Below are 24817 nucleotides of genomic sequence, written 5' to 3' on the forward strand. Positions count from 1 at the left end.
TTCAGGCTCTGCTAAACCTACTATTGTGTCACTGTCTGAGGTGAATTCACAAAGTCTCAAATGCCAGTTACACCCAGTCATGTGGCCTAAGGCAGGCTACAGGTACAGAGGGCTAAGGGCAGGAAAATGCCACCTTTCTAAAAGTGGCATTTCTAAACTAATTACTTGTAAACTTGTAATGATAAATCCAACTTTACCAGTAAAGAAGGTTTATCATTACAAGTTCATAGATACCAAACATAACATATCCAGCACCACTTTATTAGAAAATACAGCTTAATAAATGTGATGAGGAATCCCCAATGTTATCCTATGGGAGGGGTAGGCCTCACGGTAGTGACAAAACGGATTTAGGAGTTTTTCACTACTAATGCATGTAAAACTAAAAAGTACATGTCCTACCATTTAATTTCACAACACCCTGACCTATGGGCAAACTAGGGCCTTTCTCAGGGGTGAACTATATGTAATGAAAGGGGAGTTTAAGGCTTGGCAAGGGGCTTTAAATGCCAAATTGACATGGCAGTAGGACAGTGCCTTCAGGCTGCAATGGCAGGCCTGGAACAAGTTTGAAGGTGCCACTTAAGTTGGTGGCATAATGAGTGCTGCAGGCCCACTGGTAACATTTAATTTACAGGCCCTGAATATATGGTATACCACTCTAAATGGGACTTAGCAATAAATTAAATATACCAATCAGGTGTATGCCAATCAAATCATGTTTAGGGGAGTGAGCACAAGCACTTTAGCAATGGTTAGCAGTGATGAAGTGCACAGAGTCCTGGGGCCAACAGAGCAAAAATCAAAAGCAAGCTAGGAGGAGGAAGGCAAAAGGTTTGGGGTGACCCTGTAGAGATGGCCATTTCCAACAGACGTCAACGGAGGGTGTAGTTTAGATGTGATGAGGCATTTTAAGGGGTGGCGATGGGTGGTGCTTAGAGGGCGTAAGGGGGTCAGGTATGGATGGTGTTTAGGGATGATGAGGGGTTAGCAAATTAAACGCTTCTTAAGTAATTGTTTGACAATGTAAAATATCTAAATCCAAAATAATGACCTGGAAGTAAATCACTGAAATAAATACATAGGACAAAATTGTTTCTGAAGGTAATATTGCAGCCATTGCATTTATACCTTAAAACGTAAGCATGCAACAGTCAATTTAGAGAAAAGGGCATTCAATCAATTGGTTTCTTTGAAATGGTAAACGCCTTTCATCTTGCACATTTCCATTAAAAGTTTAGGTGAAATGGTTTACCAGAAATGTCATGAAATCAGTTTTCTGTCAAATCACATACAACCAATGGAAGATCTTAGAATACTTGGGTAAAGAATCTTGCCACTCTTGGTATAGGTAGCCTTGGTAAAGGATATTGTGATAATCATGTGATAGAATATTGCTGCTCTTGGTAAGGGGAAGTAATAGGCATAAAGCAGTGCAAGACAAAAACATTTCAGAATAAGGAGCAAAAAATATTCAAAGAAGAGTTTGGAGACTAGGGCCCATATTTATACTTTTTTAGCGCTGCATTTGCGTAATTTTTTTACGCAAAAGCGGCGCAAACTTTCAAAATACAATGGTATTTTGCAAGTTTGCGCCGCTTTTGCGTCAAAATTGCTGTGCAAATGCGGCGCTAAAAAAGTATAAATATGGGCCTACGTATCTAATAAGAAACCTTTGGCAGAGAAAGGGATGAAAAAAGTAGCACGGGTCAATAAATGTGATGAAACATTGCCATCAAATGTGATGAGACACATCTGTTGATAAACTCCACCACCTTATCCAGGGGGAAAACACAGAAAGTGGCAATACACAGAATCAGCTGGTGACCAGCTTCAATTGGAAGGCTCATGGACAATATGCTTGAACAGTGGCCATCTTGGTTTGGAGAGGATACAGGATTGACCAAGCTAACATTTTTGCTAAATATACAATTTTCGCTGACAAATTATTATATATTAAATACTAATGATTTTTAAGATTAATAATGTCATAACCAATGAATTAATAATGTTGCACCTGAAATTCATGTATTTATTTGTAGGTTTAGAAATGTGTTTATTAATGAAAAGTTATGCTATATTTTTGCAGAGACACCATTGTATTAACATAGAGGCTGTGTTGGTGCTCTGTCCATCTTGCTCCTGCTCACCACCCATTTCAATCAATGTCCCCCGGCATATCTTCTCTCGCCACCGTTTTTGCTGAGCATAGGCACTGTGATGCAATCCGTTACTTTCCTTAGAGAGCACGTATTGTGAATTTGACTTTTCTTGTGTACCTAATGTAACATTCTGAAGGAAACTTCCGCCTGACATTCTGATGCAGGCTTGCTATGACACTGGTGCATAAATATTTGTTTGAAAATATTTCATATTGTGTTGAAAAGCTGCAGAACGGAAGATTTACTCTGCCTTAGAAATGGGTTATTGTCATAATTATTGTTGTGATGATCATAATTCTGATTTGCTTAATATGTGTTATCATTAGTCGTGTCATGATGACATTGTAGTTTTTGTTCATTACCTATTTGTAAAATGTGATTCAAAATCTTGGTTTGACGGGTGAGCCAGGATGATTTCCTTTTTTTAGAATTTAGAATTCTGATGATGTACTCGGTACTTGGGCGTTTGTGGCATTGCAATTCTCTGTATGGCCTATTTTGAGATTTTTCAATAAATCCCTTTTACTTTTCATTGATCTAAAGAACAGTTATTGAGTGGGTGTAGTCACTATTTTTATTACTCTGCTCCTTAATTGGGCCTAATGTCCAGGAGGATGGTGACCCTGATTGCAACATCAAGGGTGCAGGAAGTGAGCCACCGGAGGTAAAGTTTTGGAGTGATCAAAATATTGAGGTGCAGAAAAATATTGGAGTTTATTTGCACAAACAACGCATATCTTCCCCAACAAATGCTGGTTTCCCGTCATGGAAGGAACATATTAAGCAACAGTGTCTCCATTTCTCTGTGCATTCTCTGCTTGGCGCTCCCATTCTTGACCTCCTCAGTCCTCTGCTGGCTGTTCACTCCCATCGACCCCACACTTTGTCGCACAATCAGAGCAACCGTTGCTATGAAAAATTCCCAGGGACAGCTGAAGTAAGGATCCCCAGCACCAGCCCACGGGACTCCGGAAGACTCCACTGACTCAAAAAGAGAATACAAAAATCCCTCGGAGTGACCCATGCTGCTGCTATCCTGGATGAATGACAAATGGGTGATGGCAAGACCTGCTGCCAGTTATGACAGAAAGCTCATTTTTGATGAGAGAGTCCTAGAGGACCTTGGTCCAAGTCAGAGCCAGACATTTGGCTTGATTTAGGGCTGAAGCACTAGAGACTCACCCACTTCTATTGATATTGATGAAAGCAAAATTGACTTTGCCCCGTGATAAATACCCCTGATAATCCCACACCACGACCAGTGTGAGGGACATGAACAGAGAGTAGAGCAGACCAATGAGGTGATAAAAGCGTTTGCTCTGATTTGTTTATCACCACACTGTGGCAATTCCTCATACATCTATTACTCCACATCCATAGTGCATGGGGGCCTTACTTCCACTCACAAGGTGACCCTGGGCCTCTCTGAGAGACGTTCGCTGCCCTGCTGCCATGCCGCTCGCAGAGGAAGATGCACTTTGATTAAATAAGTTACGGTGCTTCCGTGAAAGTTGATTCGCGATAGAGTTATTTTCAGTTCGTGTCCTGCCACAGCTTTTGCCACTTGTGTGACCAGGGAGTACCAAGGGCTGTACCAGGGGCACAAAAGGGCAAGTCGGGGTAGCAGCTGACGCCCCTGGTTAACCCTCATTTGATATCTGTGCATGCTTCTTGCCTAGAGTCCCAAATCCGTGGCTGCAAACGTCAGCACAACCATCTTTTTTGGATTTTATATGGAAATAGAATCAGGTTATTCCTGTCCACCATCATCCTCGAAGGGGTGTTTTGTAAACAGTGCGACGGTGGACGCCCCAGGCCCAAGGCGAGAGACTGGAAGTAGCGTAGAAGGCGCGGGATGGCATTTTAGGGGGCCCATAATGCATTACGCCCCGGGCCTGTCTTTAGCTCTGAGGCATTTGGAGTCTCTCTCTCTCTCGGGAAGGTCATATCCTTACTTGAAAGGACTGGATTCTTCAAAGACACTTCCTCCCAAGCGCAAAACTGTGCCTTCTTCCCCTCCGGGAAACCTGCGAATGTTTACAGAGGAAGAAAATGCCAAAGGGGTGCAATGACGTGAACAAGAAATCCCATTAAAATAATTCTGAGAAATGACCTTGGAATAACCTGTTTCGTACACGCATCGAATCCTGAAACCCATCAGAGCCGGACTTCATGTTGTGTTTTACTTAGAAACTTGATTGTTGTGTGTGTCAGTAATTGTCATTAAAATGGCAATGATGCTTATATGCCTCATTTTCCTTGCTTACTCCAAACTGTTAGGCACATCAAGACATTTGCTACTCAAGAAGCTATTACATCTAGGAGCAGCGAGAGTTAGCTATCTAGATAAAGCGGAATCCCACCTTATTCTGTGACACCCCGCTAATGCCATTGTCACCCCTAAATTATTATTATTCCCTTCCTATCGTCCCCACATTCTTGCAGCCTTTTCTCATAGCAAGCTCTGACTCAAACAACCTAACTGCAGGCACCACACCGAACAAATAACCCCACAAATTAAACAAAAATAAATACATTCTGCTCCTAGTGACTCCTGCTCACTAGTGTGCCACCTTTGACTACTGATCTTTAAAAAGGAAAGGTGTTTTTAACTTTTGGTAGTTTAAGTAGCTGGTACTTCGTGCCAGCTTGTGCTTGGATCCCAGTTTAGTAACTTTCTACAGCCATGAGTTTTCAATAAAGATTTTCCAAAACACATACACAGGCATTCATTAGGGTGAATGTTCATATGAGATCACTGCATGTGAAGCAATACAAAGTTTGAAAGTTAAATGAAAAACAGGTTGTTTGCATAATTTCAACTATGCAAGCATGCTTGTCTTGAGAATGAATGCTCTTTTACACACAAATTGGTTGAAATTGTGCCAGATGTGAATGGTTTGGTGACGTCCACAACAAGCTTAGCTAAAAGTACAGCAAACACAATGGCTGAATAAAGGCCACAAACTGTTCCCATAGTAATTACATAGTCGGTCTCTAAAACAACTGATTCTACAATGTGTCATTCTCTACAAACAAAGGGGAACATTTATGAAAAAGACGCGCAGTGCAGCTCAGGAAGTCACCTTGCTGTGCTGCACTGTGTGACAGGAAACGGGCAGAAACGTGCTGCATTTATTTCAGTACGGTGCGGTGCACTGCTGCCTTTTCCCTGTGCTGGTGCTCTTTTGGCTGCCTAGTGCTAACACAGAATGCAGCACACACAGAAGTAGGGAGTAACAAGGAGAAACAAGTATATTCCTCCTTGTTACACCTCATTTCTCCTTGTTACACCTCCCTTACGAAGGTGCAGCATTTTGGCACATTCCCAGGATTACCAGTTCTGATAAATCTGGAAATGCATCAAAATCCATGGAAGTTACATGGGAACACCCATGCAACGCCCATGGAATGCCTTCCTAGGGCAGAGTAAGGCAATGCGACCATTTGATCTACGTTGCCTTACTTCAGATTTATCAAGCCACTCAGGGTCAGGCAAAGAGGCCGTGCCTGGCTTCAAAAGTCACATTTGGGGTTTGTGTCACGCATGTACCATGTTGCATGGTGCAAATGAGGCACAAGCACCCAGATAAATATGCCTCAAAATGTATTCCACTGGCCCTGACAAACCTGTTGAGCAGTGCTCAATTCATCAAAAAATAGTGAAGGTGCTCCCAATTTTTTGTGGAAGACTGCCAACAGTTTTCCTACTGACAACCCCTCCCACTGAGGCTACCCTGACTACCTTCATTGACAATAATGGAATCCAGAATTAGGACTGTATTTGTCACAGAGACACAAGTGAATGCTGGTGCCAGCCTTTATGCAGAAGCACTGGGTGGGTAGAAAGTAAATCAGTTCACAAGAAATTGATTGCCTCGAGCAAGCAGGAGTAAAGCTGGAGACTCAGTCTGAGGTGGGAAGAAAAGGCAGGGGCCTCAAGTAGCACTGCCTTCATGCCTTCTCTTGCTCCCTCTTCTCATTTGCTCTTTTGCTTCCCTCCCCCTATCCTACTTGCTGACAGTTTGGCGCCTTAGGCTGACTATCCACAAATCACTGTGGCTCTGTTTGGTGAGGTGTTAGTGTTGCGTAGAAGAACACTCCATCCTCATTGAATCAATCTTGTTCCCTCCATTCCTGTCACTTGGTCCCTGATTTCCAGGAAGAGGAGGCGGGAGGCCATGAAGATAACAACACAAACCATCTCTCTTCCCCTAAGCCACCTAGACTCACCCCGTGCATCTTGAAAACTATTAAGAGAACCTTAGCTGAAGGCTTACTCCCAGGAAGGTGAAAACAAAGCAAGAAGCAAAGAAATTGGGGATAGGAGAGCCAAACACTACTATGTGGTGCTGCACTCCCTACTGTACCAGGCACTGCCTTTTCAGTCTTTTACTCAAGCGTTTTCAGCTCCAGGACTTTTCACCTTTGTTTCTTCTAACACCCTATTATTCTCATTTTCCTTCATTTCATACTCCCTGCCTTTCCTGTCACTGGTAAGGCCCTTTTTTCTAGCCTGGGTTTCTCACTGCCATACCCTCTATCTTCTCTGGACCTCTGAATTCCAGTCTCATGTTCTAACTATATGAGTTTAAGCATGGTACTATCTATCTGTGCATCATTCACTATGTGAGAAATTATGCAGGTAAAACGGTAGTGGGGTAGTTCTAAAGAGAATTGGGTCAGTGGTCACAATAGTTATTCCACTTTCCGTACTAGACACCAAGTGGCCAACCTGCCACTTCATAAGCTGATGTCCTAACTTGGGTTTATACCGGTCTGCAAACCTGACCTGCCTGACACTATGGGAAGCTCTCAATTCATCAAGAGTCATAGCTTTCAACTCAGAGTATTCATATCATTGTCTATCAATCATTTTCCTATCACTCATAACTGCCCTGCACTTCTCAGAAGTTATTTAGTGTTCTCTTACATCTGCATCCTTCAACACTTGTCAGTAGTGACATGTCATTTCTCCAGGACATGGACAACTCTGAGATACCTGTCCACCACTGGAAATATTATTGTCTATTAATCTGGGTGAAGAGGTGCCCAAAAATACTTTCAGTGCATGAGAATCAATGATCATGTGAGGCAAACCACAATACTTTAATTAACTGCGTCCACTGAAGATGGTCACTAATGAATCACTTGTTGTTGTGGAGGCTGCATTCTTTCTGCAGGAGCCGGAAAATGTATATGTGGGATGAGCATGAAGCGCATTTCCATGGCCTTTCTGTGTATAGTCACATATCCTTAGAGGACATAAAATGATCTGCCACCATTTGTTCAAATAAGTCTGATCACCATAAGGGTCTCCTCTCTAGTCCACTTTTACTTCTGCAGCCCAGCCTCTTCAAATGCTTGTGCATGGAGGTGGAGAGGAGAATAAACAGTAAGAACACAATGTAAGGGAAAGGGAAATGAGAAGTATCCAATGCATTCCAATATTATTTCTAACAGAACAGAGTAACAGAAAGTAGATCTTTTATGTTTCTTCTCCTTCACATCTGTCAGTCTGTTGTCAAACACAGAGCACAAATTGCTGATGCATTCATTGATAAGGGTGTTGACCTGATGATACCGAAACAAACAGGGTTCCATGAAGCATCTTATCTTGCTATGGATCTACTTGTTGCATCAGACTACATAATTGAGCATCTTAACAGAGAAGGTACATTTCAGGGTGGATTTGCTTTGATTTAAAGAGACTCTGTTCCATGTTGTATAGTGGCCTCAGACTCTTTGCCCACACAATGCAATTTGTTACTGTGGAACTCAAATCCATAACAACAAACCCACCATAAATAAGATTTGTAACCCACTGAGAAAGCACAATTCCTATGTCGAGCTTTGCACAGAATTTAAAACTTACCAACACATTTTGTCCAATTACAATCACATATTTGCTGACATTTTCAAACTTTCCAGGGAAAATCCTAATAACAACTTGCCCCCGCTTTTGGTGCCTTCCTTCAGTCAGTTATTGGTCAGGTTCAGGCAGGCGCATAGGTGTCACACTCCAAACCAACTGGCAGGAAGATGGTTACAAGAAAGGAAAGGCTAGTTGTCGCCGCCTGGATACAGGGCTTGCACCTGCAGTGAATGCACTATACGATGGCTTATCAGAGGAGAACTACAGTACCAAAGAATTCTCGAATGCTCATATTGTTTGGCGATGGTGCGGGCCATCTTGGGTCACTGGGAATACCTTTCCTCGTGTTTCATAGCATCCTGGTTAGGCAATCATACCACAATGTTGTTGCAGCGCGGGCCTTGAGACTGGATATGTATCTTTGCAGTTTGGTGAGCTATTGCCATGAAAGACTAGTGAAGGACAACTTGTATTTCTGAGATGATTCAGACTGAAAGAGATTTTTCCACATGAACTTATGGTTTTCTCCACTTGTGAAGGAATTAGACAAATTTTCAAACGTTGATTACGCATTATATGTATATATGAATGTGAGTTTATCTAATAGCATATATATTATGTTGCTGGTTCTAGGAACCACAGTGAACTAGTATTGTTGATTACCTTGCAAATGTGCACCCAAAAAAGATAAGAATTGATCAAATAAAACACAACACAACTGAAAGCTTTAGACATTAACTTGTGTTTAATGCAAAAATGGTGAGCAGCAAGACAAATAAAAGACAGTTGTCATTTCAACCAACCAAAGCTGTCTCTCACAATGAGATCAGTTGGAGCATGGACGTTTTTACTCAATAGAAGCCTATGGAACACAAACAAGTAATCAGAACTAGTTACTGTTAGACCTGACATCCTTGGCATGATCTACCCTAACTTTTTGCTTCTGCTTCCGAGGTTGTTGCTATGTGCTGGACTCTGTTTTTGCTGTTTTTGTTATTCTATGCACTTTACCACTGCTGACCAGTGACAAAGTGCAAGTGCTCCCTATGTGAAATTGTATGTGTAATTGGCTTTTCCCTGATTGGCATATTTGATTTACCAGTAAGTCCCTAGAAAAGGGTACTAGAGGTGCCTAAGGCCTGTAAATCAAATGCTACTAGTGGGCCTGTGGCACTGATTGTGCCACCCACATAAGTAGCCCTGTAAACATGGCTCAGACATGCCACTGCAGTGTCTGTATGTGCAGTTTTTAAACTGTCAATTCGACCTGGCAGTTGTAGCCACTTGCCAGGCCCAAACCTTCCTTTTTACACATGTAAGACACCCCTAAGGTAGGCCCTAGGTAGCCCCATGGGCAGGGTGCAGTGTATGTTAGAGGCGCAACATGTACTGATGTGATTCACAGGTCCTTGTAGTGAAATACTGCCAAATGTGTTTTTCACTGTTGCAAGGTCTATCTCTCTCATAGGTTAACATGGGGGTTGCCTTTAAATATTCTTAAAGTGCAGCTTCCCTTTGAGAGAAGATAGAAATTTGGAGTTTAGGGTATCTGAACTCACAATTAAAAAATATATTTGTTAGTGTGGTTAGTTTTAGATTGTTAGTTTGAAATTTTTTAGAAAGCAGGGATTTTCTTGCTTTAACTATTCTGTGGCTCTGCTTGTTTGTGGATTCCCTGCCTGGGTCAAACTGACAGTAGGGCTGTTTGTAAATCTCCTCTAGACAGTGACATAAAGGGATCTGGGGTGTAGCCTGCATATCCTGATGAGACATTTGGACTGGAGTGGAGGAAGGAGTGGTCACTTACACCTGAATGGGCTATGCCTGCCCTCACACAATGTAGTCTCCAGCCCCCTGGTGTGTGTGTGGGGCCTGGCCTGGGCAAGGCAGAATCCTGTAAATAACAGAGACTTTCATCTGAAGTTTGCCTACTTCAAAGGCAGAAAGGGGTATAAGTATTGGACCCAAAACTCCAGATTTTTAGGGGACTTCTGTATTCAAGAGCTGAAGAGAAGCGCTGCCCCTGCCTGTGCTTTGTTGGGCTATCCTGCCGTTGCTACTTCTGCCTGTGAAAAGGGACAAAGATTGGACTTTGTTGTGCACTCCTGCTTGATAAGAATCTCCAAAGGCTTGGACTGAGCTTGCCCCCTGTTCTGAAGTATCAGGGCCATCAAAGGCTTCCTCTGATAGCACCTGGGCTCTCTGTTGAGACTCCTACCCTGCCAAGTGGTGTTCCATCCAGTCCCTTGGCCCTTAAAAGGTGAAGTTGGCAGAACCAGGACTGAAATCTATGCACAGAACACCGTGCAGGGAAATATGCGACGTGCCACCCGCTTTGTGGCTAAGATCGACGCTCCACCTGCATCGTTGCTGGGAGATCGACGCATCATGGCTGGAGAAATGACGCAACACCCGCTTGCGACTACTGAAAACGACACAAACCCCCACACAATACTGTTTTCTAATACCGTGCAACCGTATTTTTTATGCATCATCGCTGGGCGTCAAAGTCATCGTGAACCTGTGCGGAACCGAGGTGCCCTATCAGGAAATCGATGCATCACTCTCTTGCGAGGGAGAAAACTGACACATTGCCGACCCCACCGGAGAAGAAAATGACGCACGGCCTCACTTGCAAGTAAGGAATCAACGCATTGCTGACTTTTCCGATGCACGCTCACCCGTATGGCTTTATTTTTGACACAATTCAGGTACTTTGTGTAAAATCAAAGTTTCCATTGTTTTCTATGGAGTAAGGTTCCTATTCTTTTGAATATTCAGATCTTGACTTGTGTGTGTTGGATTTTTGTCATTTTGGTCTTGTTTGATTCAGATAAATATTGCCTATTTTTCTAAACTGGTGTGGTGTCCATTTTGTAGTGTTTCACTGTATTACTGCGTGTGTTAGTACAAATACTTTACACATTGCTTCAGGGTTTAGCCTTTCTGCTCATGCCAAGCCACCAATGGGTGAATGCGAGTTAACTAGGTGTGTTTGTTCTTTACCCTGACTAGAGTGAGGGTCCTTGCTTGGACAGGGGGTAACCTGACTGCCAACCAAAGTCCCCATTTCTAACAGTTACTTTTAATGAAACGTATCTAGTGAAGAAGGTGGGTAGGACTTTCACACAAAGAAGATGAGAGATGCTTTCGGATAGCAGATAATATTCATAGATATGCTGACTTTATTACTTTTCTAAAATCATGCTTCTAGTTGCCACCTTTCAGAATGAGGCTAGGTGTCAACAACAACAAACGAGAAATGTGCAAACAACAAAAAAATACCTCGTAGGTCTAGTCAAGTCCTAGAACTTAATACATTTCTTAAGACTAACAAGAACTTCAGATTGATATAAAAACAACATCCAAATATGGTTATTTAACATATCAGTGCCTCAATTGACAAGAAACGCCAATTTTAAAGCAATAGGAACACATAATTATGTTGTCACAAAACTTTGCACATTCTAGCAGTTGAACGTAGTAACATTATCAAAAGGGATGTATAGCAGTTCACCATTCAAGTATAATGAATCTTGTTGTGCTTCAGTTTCAGAAATATCAGCTTCATTTCAAGAACACAGAAAGTGGGTTACATGTTATGCATGGCCTTTTTTAGAGTTTGGTGAATGGAGCAGTATCCATCAGGATAGCAGAGTAGGTTACCTCTGCCACACTGTAAATTATTTTTGAAAAATAGTAATTAGATGAATGTATGGACGCAGAAGCTCTTTGGTACATTATTCACAAATAATAGAACATTTGTGCATGACCTACACAATTTAAACAACACATTTAGAAACCACTCTTAAACCAATGCTAATCAATTCAATGTATTTACAAAGTAAATAAAAACAGCAACAATTGTGTAATAATGTGCTAAAAATGTGCACAGGTGCCCATGTGAGTAAGGTGTGAGAGGATGCATCAAATCAAAGAAATGATGTATGACTCTTGAGTCCTCAACTGATTTACAGAAATGGTGTCAAAGTAGAAGTCTATATGGCATCTGTGGTTGAAGGTGTTTCCTCCTCAAGTCAGTTAGAGGTCATCATCAGGACAGGGTGGTTGGGTAGAGCACATAAGTCTGAGTTAATAAAATAAAAGAAATAAATCAAATAGGTGAAGGGTTGGTGTAGGCAAAGTCATGCAAAGTAGTTGTCTAAGATGAATTTAAATTAACATGCGTGGATCGTTTCTCCTGCTGAGAAGGAGAGAGGAATTTAAAGGGACGGGGCAAAGGAATAAAAGAGGTAGTCATGGTGTAAAGACTTACATCCCAATAAGGCACTGTGATGTCTTTCCTCTGATGGCCCCCACTCTGTCAGGTCATTTGAGAAAGTATTCCTTCAATGGAGCCAATGGGGGCTCTGTCGATGGGATACAATAGGTCTGCCCATCTCTAAAAAAGGCAAGCAGATCGAGGGTTTGGTGGGCAGGGCACTCCGTGGCCAAACTCTACATCAGGGTGTATATTGCATTATATTATCTATATTATTAAGTTAGGTGCCATGCTGTAAATAACACATTACTAGAGATTTCAATTTGCCTTTACATATCCATCTTGACCTACAGATGTCATTGCCCAGAGGAGTGATGAGTCAGAGGGTGATATCCAATATCTGTGGTTTCTCTTTTACCACATTCACATTTTCCCATTTTCACCACTAGACCACATTTTCCTATCATGTAGGATTGGCTGTGGATGCTTGTAGTGGCTAAAAAGTCTATGGTTCCCAGTGGATTCTGAGTGCAAGGTCAGTGCTTTGTGGCACCTGTTTGAGAATACCCTGATCCAATATTGTCCCAGCCTATACACATCGAAAAGGCCACAACAGTGTTCTAGCACTGTGACCCATTATATTGGTGAGTCTGATCACTATCAGATTCCCTTCTCTTTGAACTTCACTAAAATTACCACAATTTACCAACTTAAGAGACAGGTAAAGTGGTTTCACAACCTTAGTAATATCATTCAGCATGATCGTGCATACTGGCTCAAACAAAACTCCCTTGGTTTTCAGGGACTCCTGATGTAAATAATGTAAACAACACTACATACAATTTCTGTCATGCCATGATTGAGGTCATTAAAATGGCCAAGGAAAAAAGTATCAAATGGCAGTTGGATTCAGCTTAGTAAAAACCTATTTATGAAGAAAGGACACTGGTGCTTAAAGCCTTTCCAGTTAAATCAAAAACATTTTCACACTGCAGTATGTGAGTTAAAAAATCCAAATTCCATCGGCTAGAAATGGATCCACAAAGCTCTTCGAGACTTTAAAATCTGGCAGTAATTTTTTGCCATCTATTAACATAGCTGAAGAAATGTGAAGAAGTTAGTTACTTTATAGAAAAAAAGATCAAAGTCATTGAAGCATTCCTGCTATCACATTTCAGTTCTTCCTGGCTTGTAATCTACAGAAATATCTCCAAACAGCTGGTCTCTTTTGAAAGTTATCTCCTAGGTGGAACTCTGCAGCATGATCTCTAAACTCAGACCCTCTAATTATATCACATGCAACATTTCAACATTCCACCTAGCTAAAAAGATGTGAACTAACCTCATGCCTCACTTGATAAACCGTTTAATGCCTTCAGTTGTTTAAAGTGTGTCAAGTGCCAATTTCCCTAAAAAAACAACCTTCTGCTGAAAAACATCCTACTGCTGACAATAGTGATCTTAATGATTTTCATCCAATCAAAGGTACACCCTTGCTGAGTTTGGTATGCTATGCGAATAAACACTTGAAATATTTTGCCACTGAAACAGGTACTCTGCATATTATCAATGATACCTTGTGCATTCGGAACAATGGGTTTTCATGCTTGCTGATTCTGCTCAAACTATGAGCTTCTTTTATCAATGTCAAACATACACACTCAAGGAAAGCATGTGGATTGAAGGTAAGGTTCTAGACTGGTTTAAATTTAATGTCACAACAAATCAAATTTAAATACACCGTTTCCATTCCCACTCCTCTAACTCAGGGAGTTCCACATGATTCAGTCTTAGCTCTGGCACATTTAAGTCTTATTCCTGAATACTCAGGTTACATCAACAGAAAAGTTGGCAACTCAAAAGTGCTAACAGCAAATAGCAATATCGAAAGGTCTCCTTGCCTGCCAATATGACATTCACCAAGATGACTCTTAATAAGATACATTAATTGATATCTTCTCATCGTATTAAGTTTAATCCAAACAAAACTGAATTCCTGTTCACTTTACCCTAATCTTGTGATTCACCAGTAGAGAAATGACTGTAACATCTTACATAATCACAAGTGCTAAATTAATGGGGTTAAGACTTGATTCTCAATGTAGTCTTCAAAACATATCAATACAATGATCAATAGTGCCATGATATGCCACCACCTGAAATTTATGCAGGGGTTTAAACTTCTCCTTCCTGAACATGACATCAAGGGTGTGATCTAAGCACTGCTACTTTCCATGCCTGCCCTAATCTACTAAAATATTTTCTAATAGACGATTAATAGGAAAACTCCTATTATCAGGACCATCATTCTATCTAGCATCCCTGAAATTCCCTATCCCCCCTAAAACCCTCTGCATGCAGTAGTACATTTGACTTTGAGGACAGGTTGTTTTGATCACATTACACCTGATGTTTACTACAGTTGGCTCATTAGTGAGAGTAGAGTGATCTACAAACTGGCATGTTTTTATGATAAGCCTTTCCATAGGTGTAAAATGTGGTGGCTTTTTTTACCAGCTGCAGACCACACTTACAAACTGGAGATGAAAGGAAAGATTCAAAGTGCCTTACCTGGGAATGCTAAATGACATTTCTGAGTCCTCTCTTTAAGGATTATCACCAGTCAGAACAGGCTAAATAATCCAAAATAATGTACAGTTATTAGGTATACTGGATGGAAGTGGAACTCAGAGAGAAGATGAAAACATCATTGTGTGGGTGGTTCAAATACTGATAGGCCTAATGCTAATTTGGGGCTTGCCAAAGGGAAAGATAGTTAAGACAGATCTGGAAACTAAAGGGCAATGTGTGATTGCATTTTTACAAACACAAGAAAAAAACAAGTATGATCCACAATGCAGGACATATTGAGCAATAGTTTTAAATTTGGACTATAAAAACTTTATAAAAAGCTTAGCATATAGATTAGGTAAAGAGTAAGAATCATTATGGATCAGGATCAAGTATATTTTATAGCTCTCAGATCCTTGGTGTAACAAACAGTATTTACAAGAGGCTGTCTTGTGGTATGCCACAACTAAACCAGAACATCCTAATAATCTTAACAAATCCTGTCTGTATGCAGTAAAAGCTTCTGATTGGGTGAACTGTATATTCTAATGGGTAACTCTAAGAAGAATACATTTCCCTGGGCAATTTATTAGAGTGATAACAAACCGGGGTGTAAATATCACTATCAATGAATGGGAAAGTTGAAGAAGTCACAGCAGTCATTTGTGGAACAGACAAGGCTGCCTAGTGTCCCCACTATTATTTGATCTACACATAGATTCACTTACTACTATGATTAGCCAAGATAGACCAGCACAATTCTGTCTCCCAGAAAGTGGGAAGATTAAACTCCATGCAGGTTATGTGGTTTCCTATCTAAAACAAGAGCGACCTAACATAGAATGGACCTTCACAATATTACATCAATTCTCTAAGGTGCCTGAATATAACATCAATCATTCAAAACACTACTACTCCAATTTATAACCCAACATACCCCCTCTTGACACAATCTCTAATATATTGGACCAGAAATTATTCTTATTAATAGGGTGTATTAGCCTAGCAAGAATGGTGATTCTGCCTCAAAATGTATTACTCTTTCGAAACATTCCTTGTTATTGATATTATTTTACTGAGCTAAATATTGATTATAGGAAAGTTCATCTGGACCAGAAGGAAGAGTAGGATTAGTCTACACAAATAATGCCATACAATGTCAAATAGAGGTGGACTTACATTTTACAAAATGATATACCAATTTGTAGGAGCATCACTAAATCATTGAACATTCCTCAAAGGCATGAGTTAATAACCCACATTGGAGGCCCTAAACACACGCAAGGAAATACCAGGTGGTTGCAATATCTGGCAAACTCATGGGGTGCATTTTACAGATGAATTAATGTAGGGAGCTGAGTCACAACCATTGGCACAGAAACAAGATAACTTTAATTGTCCAAGTAAGGGAACATTCTTTTAATATTTTCAGTTCATGGCTGGTTTAGAGGTAATAGAGACAAATACGATTTAATCAGTCACAAAGGAGGAATTAAAGATTTGTGAAGCACAGAGAATCTCTGTGAGATACAAGTTATTGCTGCAGAAAGAACAGCCATTTAGAAGGATTCAAGGTAAATCAAAAGATGTAGGGATAACATTATTTAAGAAGGAACTAACTTAAGTGTCGAGAAAATATGCAAGTTAACAAGAGGTTTAAATTTTCAAACTACAACTTGTTTTACCCTATTTAGGCTATACTACACCGCAGTCAAAATACAGGGGTGTTTCCCAGAGGCTCATCTAAAATGCCCCTGATGCTCAACAAAAGGTTTGTGGGAGAATCTATGAGTGAAATGGCTCTTGCTGCAATGGCTATGGCTGATTGTGCAAAATGATATAACTTTTTAATGGGATGAAAAGGAGATAAAGGAATGAAAACGGTATTAACTGGCCTCCCTCCCTCATACAAAGAAAAGTGGAGCCATGACAATATAATATGCGTTACTACCTTAGCGATGAGAAAAATCACTTTGAAAAAGTGGATGGAGAAGCATGCACCCACCCTGCAGGAATGACATAAAGAGTTAAAAGAGCTGATGTGGTGAGTAAAAACATACTACAAGAGAGCTGGGATTTCCATGCAAGAGAGGGAACCTTGGGGACAATAGCTGAAAGGCATTTCAGTCAGAAGTAAAATACTTTTTTATAGTATTGATGACAACAATTAGTATTTGCAATAATAGTGGACTGAAGTTAGGAAAGAGGATCGATGGAAAAGGTTTATGAGTTACTTATATGCAATGGTAATGTTGTATTATGAATACTGTATTTCTCTTGACAACTTAAAAAATATATATTGACACTGATGAACTATCCATATGTTCTGATGCACATTTCACCTTCCCTTGTACAATGCCAAGTTAAGGGTTTGCGACCCCAACAGTTTCTCTCTGAATTCCTGACACATATGCCCTGAAATTACTTACACTTCCCCATTGGGACCCAAGCATTTTGGGTACTACCTCAGTTAAAATCTGAACATCTCTCTTTCCCAAACTGCACCTTTTTTTGCGTCCTGCTTGCAGTTTACCACTTCCACAATCCCTACTTCGGCATCCTTTTCATTGCTATATGCAATCTATTGCATGGTCCATAAAGGTGCCTGCAATGCCTACGCATTGCCTCAGACTACTTGTCTTTTTGTTGTGTTGCCTCTATGCTAGTCTGCCCTTTTTCACATCCCACTTTGTTTAAATTCCTCTCCACTCATCCCTTTGTCTCTCATGAGTAGCCCTGTAAACATGTCTCAGACCTGCCACTGCAGTGTCTGTGTGTAAAGTTTTTACTGACAGTCCGCCCTGGCTAGTGCACCCACTTGCTAGGCCCAAACCTTCTCTTTTACTACATGTAAGTCACCCCTAAGATAGACCCAAGGCTGCCCAATGGGCAGGGTGCAGTGTATTTAAAAGGTATGTACTGGTGTGTTTTTCATGTCCTGGTAGTGAAATACTGCTAAATTCGGTTTTCAATATTGCAAGGCCTATCTATCCCATAGGTTAATATGGGGATTGCCTTGAAATATCTTTCAAATATAATTTTCCATTGGGAGCAGAGAGAGATCTGGAGTTTGGGCTCTTTGAACTCACAATTTAAAAATACATCTTTTGGTGGAATTATTTTTTAAATTGTAAGTTTGAAAATGCCACTTTTAGAAAGTGGGCATTTTCTTGCTCAACCATTCTGTGCCTCTGCATGTCTATGCAATACACGTCTGGGTCAGGATGACAGTTGGGCTGTTTGTGAATTCACTCTAAACAGTCACACAAAGGGAGCTGAGGTGTGCCCTACATATCCTGATGGGTCCTTCTGGGCTAGAGTGGTGGAAGAAGCTGACACTTGCTGCTGAATACCACTGTGTCTGTCCTTACACAAAACAGTCTCCAACACCCTGGAGTGTGTCTGGGGCCAGGGCAGGAAAGGCAGGGTCTTGTGCACTACAAAGACTTTCCTTTGAAGTTTGCCTACTTCAAAGGCAGAAATGAGTATACGTATTGGACCTGTGAGACCACAACTTCAGAATCCTGCTAGACATTCTGCTGGGAAGAAGTGCTAGATGCTGTAAGAGGAACTGCCACGCTGCCTGTTGCTTTGTTGTGCTGGCCTGACACTTGTTGCTTCTGTCCCGGGAGTGAAAGGACTGGACTTTCCTTTCTACATCCTGCTTTCCAAGGTTCTCCAAGAGCTTAAGCTGAGCTTGCCTCCTGTTAGAAGTCTCAGGGATATCAAAGACGTCATCTGCCAGCACCTGGACTCTTGCTGAGAGTTCTGACTCGCCAAGTGGTGCCAAATCCAGTTCCTGGGCCCATGGGACTAAGTTCTGGTGCAATCAAGAAGAAAGCAAGGCCCATATTTATAGTTTTTGGTGCAAAACTGCGCTAATGCAATTTTGCACCAAAAACTTTACCGCCGGCTTGCATCGTTCTCAGGCGCATGCCGAGCGTCATATTTATAGTATGGTGTAAGCTGGCAGTAAGCCACAGCTAGCATCCAGAAAAACGACGCTAGACAGGTGGGGGTGGCGGAAGGGAAGGAGGGGCTTGTGCTTAAAAAAATGATGCTAGCCTGGTTAGGGGCAAAAAGATGGCGCTAACCAGACTAGCGCCATTTCCTAGTGCTCAACCACCAAAAACATGACTCCTGTCTTAGGAAAGACAGGAGTCATGCCCGCCACCCTAATGGCCAGCACAGGGGACCAGTGTCCCCTGGGCATGGCCATTGCACCCTGTGCCATGCAGGGGGTCCCAAATTAGGGCCCCTGATGGCAAAAAAAAAAGTAAAAATACTTACCTGAATTTACCTGGGATGGGATCCCCCATCCTCCGGTGTCCCTCTGGTGAGGGTGGAGGTGTTAATGGGGCTTGTGGAGGGCACCTGTAGACCCATTTCATGGTGTTTAACTATGGAAATGGGTCCACAGGTACCTTAACGCCTGGTCAGCAAGCTTAGCACTATTATTTAGGACCGCCTCCCACCCGTGCATCATTTCTGCACGGGGATAAATATGGCGCTATGGGGTTAGCTCCATTTTTTGGATGGGAACGCCTATCTTGCATCTCATTGACGCAAGATAGGTTCATGCAACCAACACATGGTGCATACTCCAATATTTTGACGCTAGACATGTCTAGCGTCAAAATATAAATATGTAGTTAAGTTTGCGCTACATTTGCGTAAAAATAAATGTTTTCTGATGTTGCCTCATCACTGATGCCACATCACCTCCCCTGCAACCGTAAATAACCAACACCTCATCTCCCCTGCCTTGCAGTAAGGAACTGACACCTCACCTCCCCGGTAGCAGTAAGGAACCAATGCCGCACCTGCTCCACCAACGCCTCACCTCTCTGACTCTGTGCAACGTCTTTGTTTCATCGTTTTCCAAAGGTACTGTGCCTGGGGTCCGTGTGACTCCATGACCGGTCCTCACTCCCTTGCAAATGGCATTGGACTGTTAGGAACAACTTCATCAACGATGTCATGATAGCCCAGGTTGGAGCTATTGTGTTCCTAAGCGCTTTATTGAGATTAAAGGCCAGATGTTCAAAACTTTTTGCACATCGCAAACAGCAAATTTAGCTGTTTGCGACATACAAAAAGCACATTGCGATGCCCAATCCCCGGTTTGCGAGTCGGTAACCTGGTTACCGACTCGCAAAACGGGACTGCAAGTCGCAATTAGGAAGGGGTGTTCCCCTTTCTAATTGCGAGTCGCAGCGCGATGCTGTATTGTTTTGTGACCGCGAACGTGGTCGCAAAGCAATCGCAGTTACCACCAGTGTCACACTGGTGGTAACCCAAACGCAAAAGGGAAGGGGTCCCCATGGGACCCCTACTCCTTTGTGAATGGCATGAAAAACATTTTTTCAGAGCAGGCAGTGGTCCTATTAATGAGGTGGGCCTTTGCGACCCCCTTGCGAGTCGCAGATGGTGTCAGGGACACCATCCTACATTCTGGATTGCGACTCGCAAATTGCGAGTCGGTCTGACTCGCAATTTGCAAGTCACAATCCAGATTTTTACTACATCTGGCCCTTAATCGTTAAAAATTCATACCGTTGCATGTGTATGTTGGATGTTTGTCATTTTGGGCTTGTTTTACTCATTTACTCAGATAAATATTGGCTATTTGTCTAAACTGATGTGGAGTACTTCTGTGGTGTTTTCACTGTGTTACTGTGTGTGTGTGTGTGTGTGTGTGTGTACAAACACCTTACACACTGCATCTGAGATAAGCCAGACTGCTAGTGGCAATCTACCAAGGGGGTGAGCAGGGGTCATCTTAGCTGTGTGGCTCCCTTGCCCTGACTAGAGTGAGGGTTCCTACTTGGACAGGGTGCAAATCACTGCCAATCAGAGACTCCATTTCCAACACCGTCTGATAATGGTTCCGTGTTGATGGGCCTCACCATATGCAAAGCCCCTAGTAAAGGCCCTTTAATCTCCCAATCACTCCCCATCCCTGGACAGTTCCTAGGCAGACTAGTGACAATGGGGCCTATTCCCAGTGCCCAATAACACGGTACCATATAACACCCCCCACCCACAATCCCTTGCGACTACCATGACCAGCCTCAGAGACACGAGCCACAAAGCACACCCCATACCCGACAAACACCTGCACATTGCACACTTTGCACACACCACCCCCACAACCCACCAGCACCCACATCCAAACACCCTCACACCACCAATCACCCCGCACTGCACCCTACCCGCACAGCACACCCCCCACAACATGTCATGCCAGAAGCACCCACGCTTTACAGACAATGAGTTGCGGGTCATGGTGGACGAGATCGTCATAGTAGAGCCACAACTGATCGGAGTCCAGGTCCAGCAAACATCATTGTCCAGGAAAATGGAGTTAATGCAGAGGATCGTCAACAGGGCCAATTCAGTCAGCATGTATCCACGCACAAGGGAAGATATCAGGAAGAGGTAAACCGACCTCAGGGAAAGGTTTGTTCCATGGCATCCAGGCACCAGTCGCCCTCAACAAGACTGGCGGTGGGCCCCCACCTCCTCCCCTTGACTTAACATCCTGGGAGGAGAATGTCTTGGAAATCATTCTTACAGAGGGTATCATTGGTATCAACGGAGGTCTTGATACTGGTAAGTCAACAATACTGCCCCAGGCACCAACCACTCCTACCCAGTATGCCTACCCACCACTCACCTATCCATCCCATCCAACATTACTACAACCCCACAGTCACCCAACGCTCCTCCCCTGCATGCCACACCACCCCTCTCCCACCATCCCCACACACTTCCCCCAATGCACGGATAACAAATACAATGTGAAGAACCACAGCTCCCACAATGCATCACACCTCACACAGCTACAATTCACTGTACCACTTCACAGTGGAACATCTGCCTGGACAACCATGTCACAGCCCCCACCTACTGGTTGCTACAACTGCCTCCCAACACATGGCAATGACAGCAATACCAACCACCATCCACAACACACCATGGCACATAGAAACCATGGCACAATCCCCATATCCAAATCATTTTCTGCAGTGCTGCAGCTGTCATTGTCATCATTGGGAAGCAAATCGAGCCACTGCATGCTCCACACCATGAAAATGGCAACTACCCATCCACATACAAACTCTCCCTCTTTACATCCACAGGTAACCCTGCCACTGCCACCCAGCAGAGGATGCCAGGGTCAGACAGCCTGCCTCGAGATGAAGGCCCCAGTGGATGTCTGGATGGGGATGAGTTGCCTGGGCCATCTGGGGTGACTGGTCAGTCCACACCCAGCAGCCCCACCCTGGACACACTGGACTCCCCCTCCCATGTGGCTACAACACCTCAGCCAACCCCTTCTCCCCAAGCCTGTGCCCCAGGGACAGTACAGGGGGCACACACCCTAGACAAAGAAGGGCCTGGTGCTACTGGGAGTGGGCACACTGTGCCAGGGGCACAGGTGGCTAAGGGCACTTGGAGGGGATCAGTGGTCCAAGGGTCGAGGCAGCCACAACAACTGACTGCCCAGGAGGCCCTCACCCAACCCAGGACACCATGGCCCAGATCCTTGCCACTGTGAAGAAGACACAGAGGCTGCAGAGTGAATACCATCAGGAGGCCATGCAGCAGTGGCAGACCCACAATGCTACCATGGCCTCCCTGGCAGGGGTGCTGAAGGAACTCATCACCATCCTGTGTGAGTTAGTCTCCCACCAGCAGGCCCCTTCCATTAGCCACATCCCATCTGAGCCCTCCCCATCAGCGGAAGCTAGTGGAATGGAGGCCCTGCCACAGGACCCGCAGGACACCAGCGCCCCTACCCCTGTAGCCAACGAGCCCACACACAAGCGAGGACGTCCAACCAGACATCCTGCCAGTACTGATGCCAAGGCCAAGACCAGGAAGTGACCCTCTCCTGAACATTCTCCCTTGTGTGTCACTGAGGCATCCTGTTGACTGTCCCCTGTCATCTCTCCGTTCTCCCATGGCCACCATACTGGACCTCGACTACCCACAGCTGGCCCAAGTACTCCGATGATCCCACCCGCCATGACCCCACTCATCACCCGTTGCACTTGTACCTCCAAAATAAACACTATTGAGCACAGCTACTGCCTATGTCCTTATTGTCATGAGTACGACAGATACTGCCTTCACATATGCAACAGTTAGCCCAATGTCCCGCAAATGTATGTGTGAATGACAGAGGGGGAGCAATATGTAGCAAGGACAACAGTGGTGTAGACAGTGGCTGGAGAGATGGGTCAAGGGAGGCAACAGGTGATGCAGGGACCAGAGTGCACCACAACAATGTCCTGAAAGTAGAACAAGACAGGGACATCAATCACTATAGCCGTCACATCTGCCAAAACAACACACATGCACAGTAAGTACAGGAAGCCAAGGCTGAGATGGCAAGTCAAGTCCTAACACATATGGCCATAACAAACCCACATTCCCAAGACATACCACCCAAATGACCCCTTCCTCACTGCAAACAGAGCCACACATTAGGCAGTGCAAACTGCTACGAACAGTGATTTTGCTCCGCCTCCCAATGTCGAATCCCAGGACAGGATACAATACGGAGGAAACCACCTAGTGTAGCACACATATTGCACTAGATCTGACAGTTCAGGGAACAATGGTTCTGCACATAGATATCACAAGTGCAGCAACACAACAAGATGAGAATAGCACTGACCTGTGCGCAGTAAGAACCCAACTTATGGCCACATTTAACCCCCCCAACCCACCCAGAGTCAGAGATCCAATATCTCCTGTTATTACAGACAGCAGGTGGTAGCATGGCACAAGACAGACGGTGGAACAGGACACATACCATACATATGACACATACCTGTATCTCAGTGGAAGTATTGTTGTATCAGCTCTTCTTTGGATGCAGCTGCATCCTCACCATCTTCCTCATCATCACTCCCCATATCCCCATTATCAGCCACTGGTACATCTGCCACCTCCTCTGCATCCAACAATGGGATGTGATGTCTTAGGGCTAGATTGTGTAGCATGCAGCAAGCAACAATGATCTGGCACACTTTCTGTGGTTTGTAGAATAGAGCACCTCTGGAGTTGTGCAGACACCGGAATCTGGCCTTCAGCAGGACAAGGGTTCACTCAACCACCTGTCTTATCCTACCATGGGCCTCATTGTAACTATATTCCGCAGCTGTAGTTGGATACCTCACGGGTGTCAGTAGCCAGGGAACGTTGGGATAGCCAGAGTCACCTGTGTGCACAGAGCTAAGAGACATGTCAAGACCAGGAGGGTGTACTACAGGTTGTGAAGAGTGTTGAAAGCAGAGGAGCACACATATGAAAGGATATATACCGATGAGTCAGGCTTGGTCCCTCCGCAGAATGTAGGAGTCATCACAGACCCAGGGAACCTAGCCGTCACTTGTGTGATACATTGGTCAGACAGACACACCACCTGCACATTGGTGGAATAGAAGTACTTACGGTTTCTATGCACTTGTCAATCCTAATAGGTGGCACCAGGGCAATGTGGGTGCCATCTATGGCCCCTATCACATCAGGGGCATGTGCCAGATCGTAGAAGGCAGCTTTTGCAGTGGCCAAATCAGCACGATGTGGAAACCTGATGTAGCTGCACATATGTTGTGGCAGGGCACATAGGACATCCCTCAGTACGTTGCTGAACATGAGCTGTGACATCCCTGCAGCCAAACCCACTGCCAAACCCACGGTCATCTGGAAGGACCCTGAGGCAAGGAAGTGGAGGACTGACAACACCTGTACTGTGGGAGGGATGGCATTGGGATGACAAATGGCAGACAATTGATCCAGCTCCAACGGGGTAACCAGCTCCATGATGGTCTGACGGTTCAGACGCTAGGTCTGTATGACGTGTCGCTCTTCCAGGGTGGAAAGGTCAACTAGGGGCCTGTACACCAGAGCATTCCTCATTCTCAACCTTCCATCATACCTGCTAATTGGAGGGAGTAGAAATCATGATGT

At 43.6% G+C, this 24817-nt stretch overlaps 1 long non-coding RNA gene across 2 annotated transcripts in view; it reads right to left on the bottom strand.

Moving 5' to 3' along the window:
• Positions 1 to 24817, bottom strand: part of LOC138297228 (uncharacterized) — a 266626-nt gene that overhangs the window by 134211 nt on the left and 107598 nt on the right. The window lies entirely within an intron of this gene.

The sequence above is a fragment of the Pleurodeles waltl genome, chromosome 5 (genome assembly GCF_031143425.1).
Source record: "Pleurodeles waltl isolate 20211129_DDA chromosome 5, aPleWal1.hap1.20221129, whole genome shotgun sequence".
Lineage (NCBI taxonomy): Eukaryota > Metazoa > Chordata > Amphibia > Caudata > Salamandridae > Pleurodeles > Pleurodeles waltl.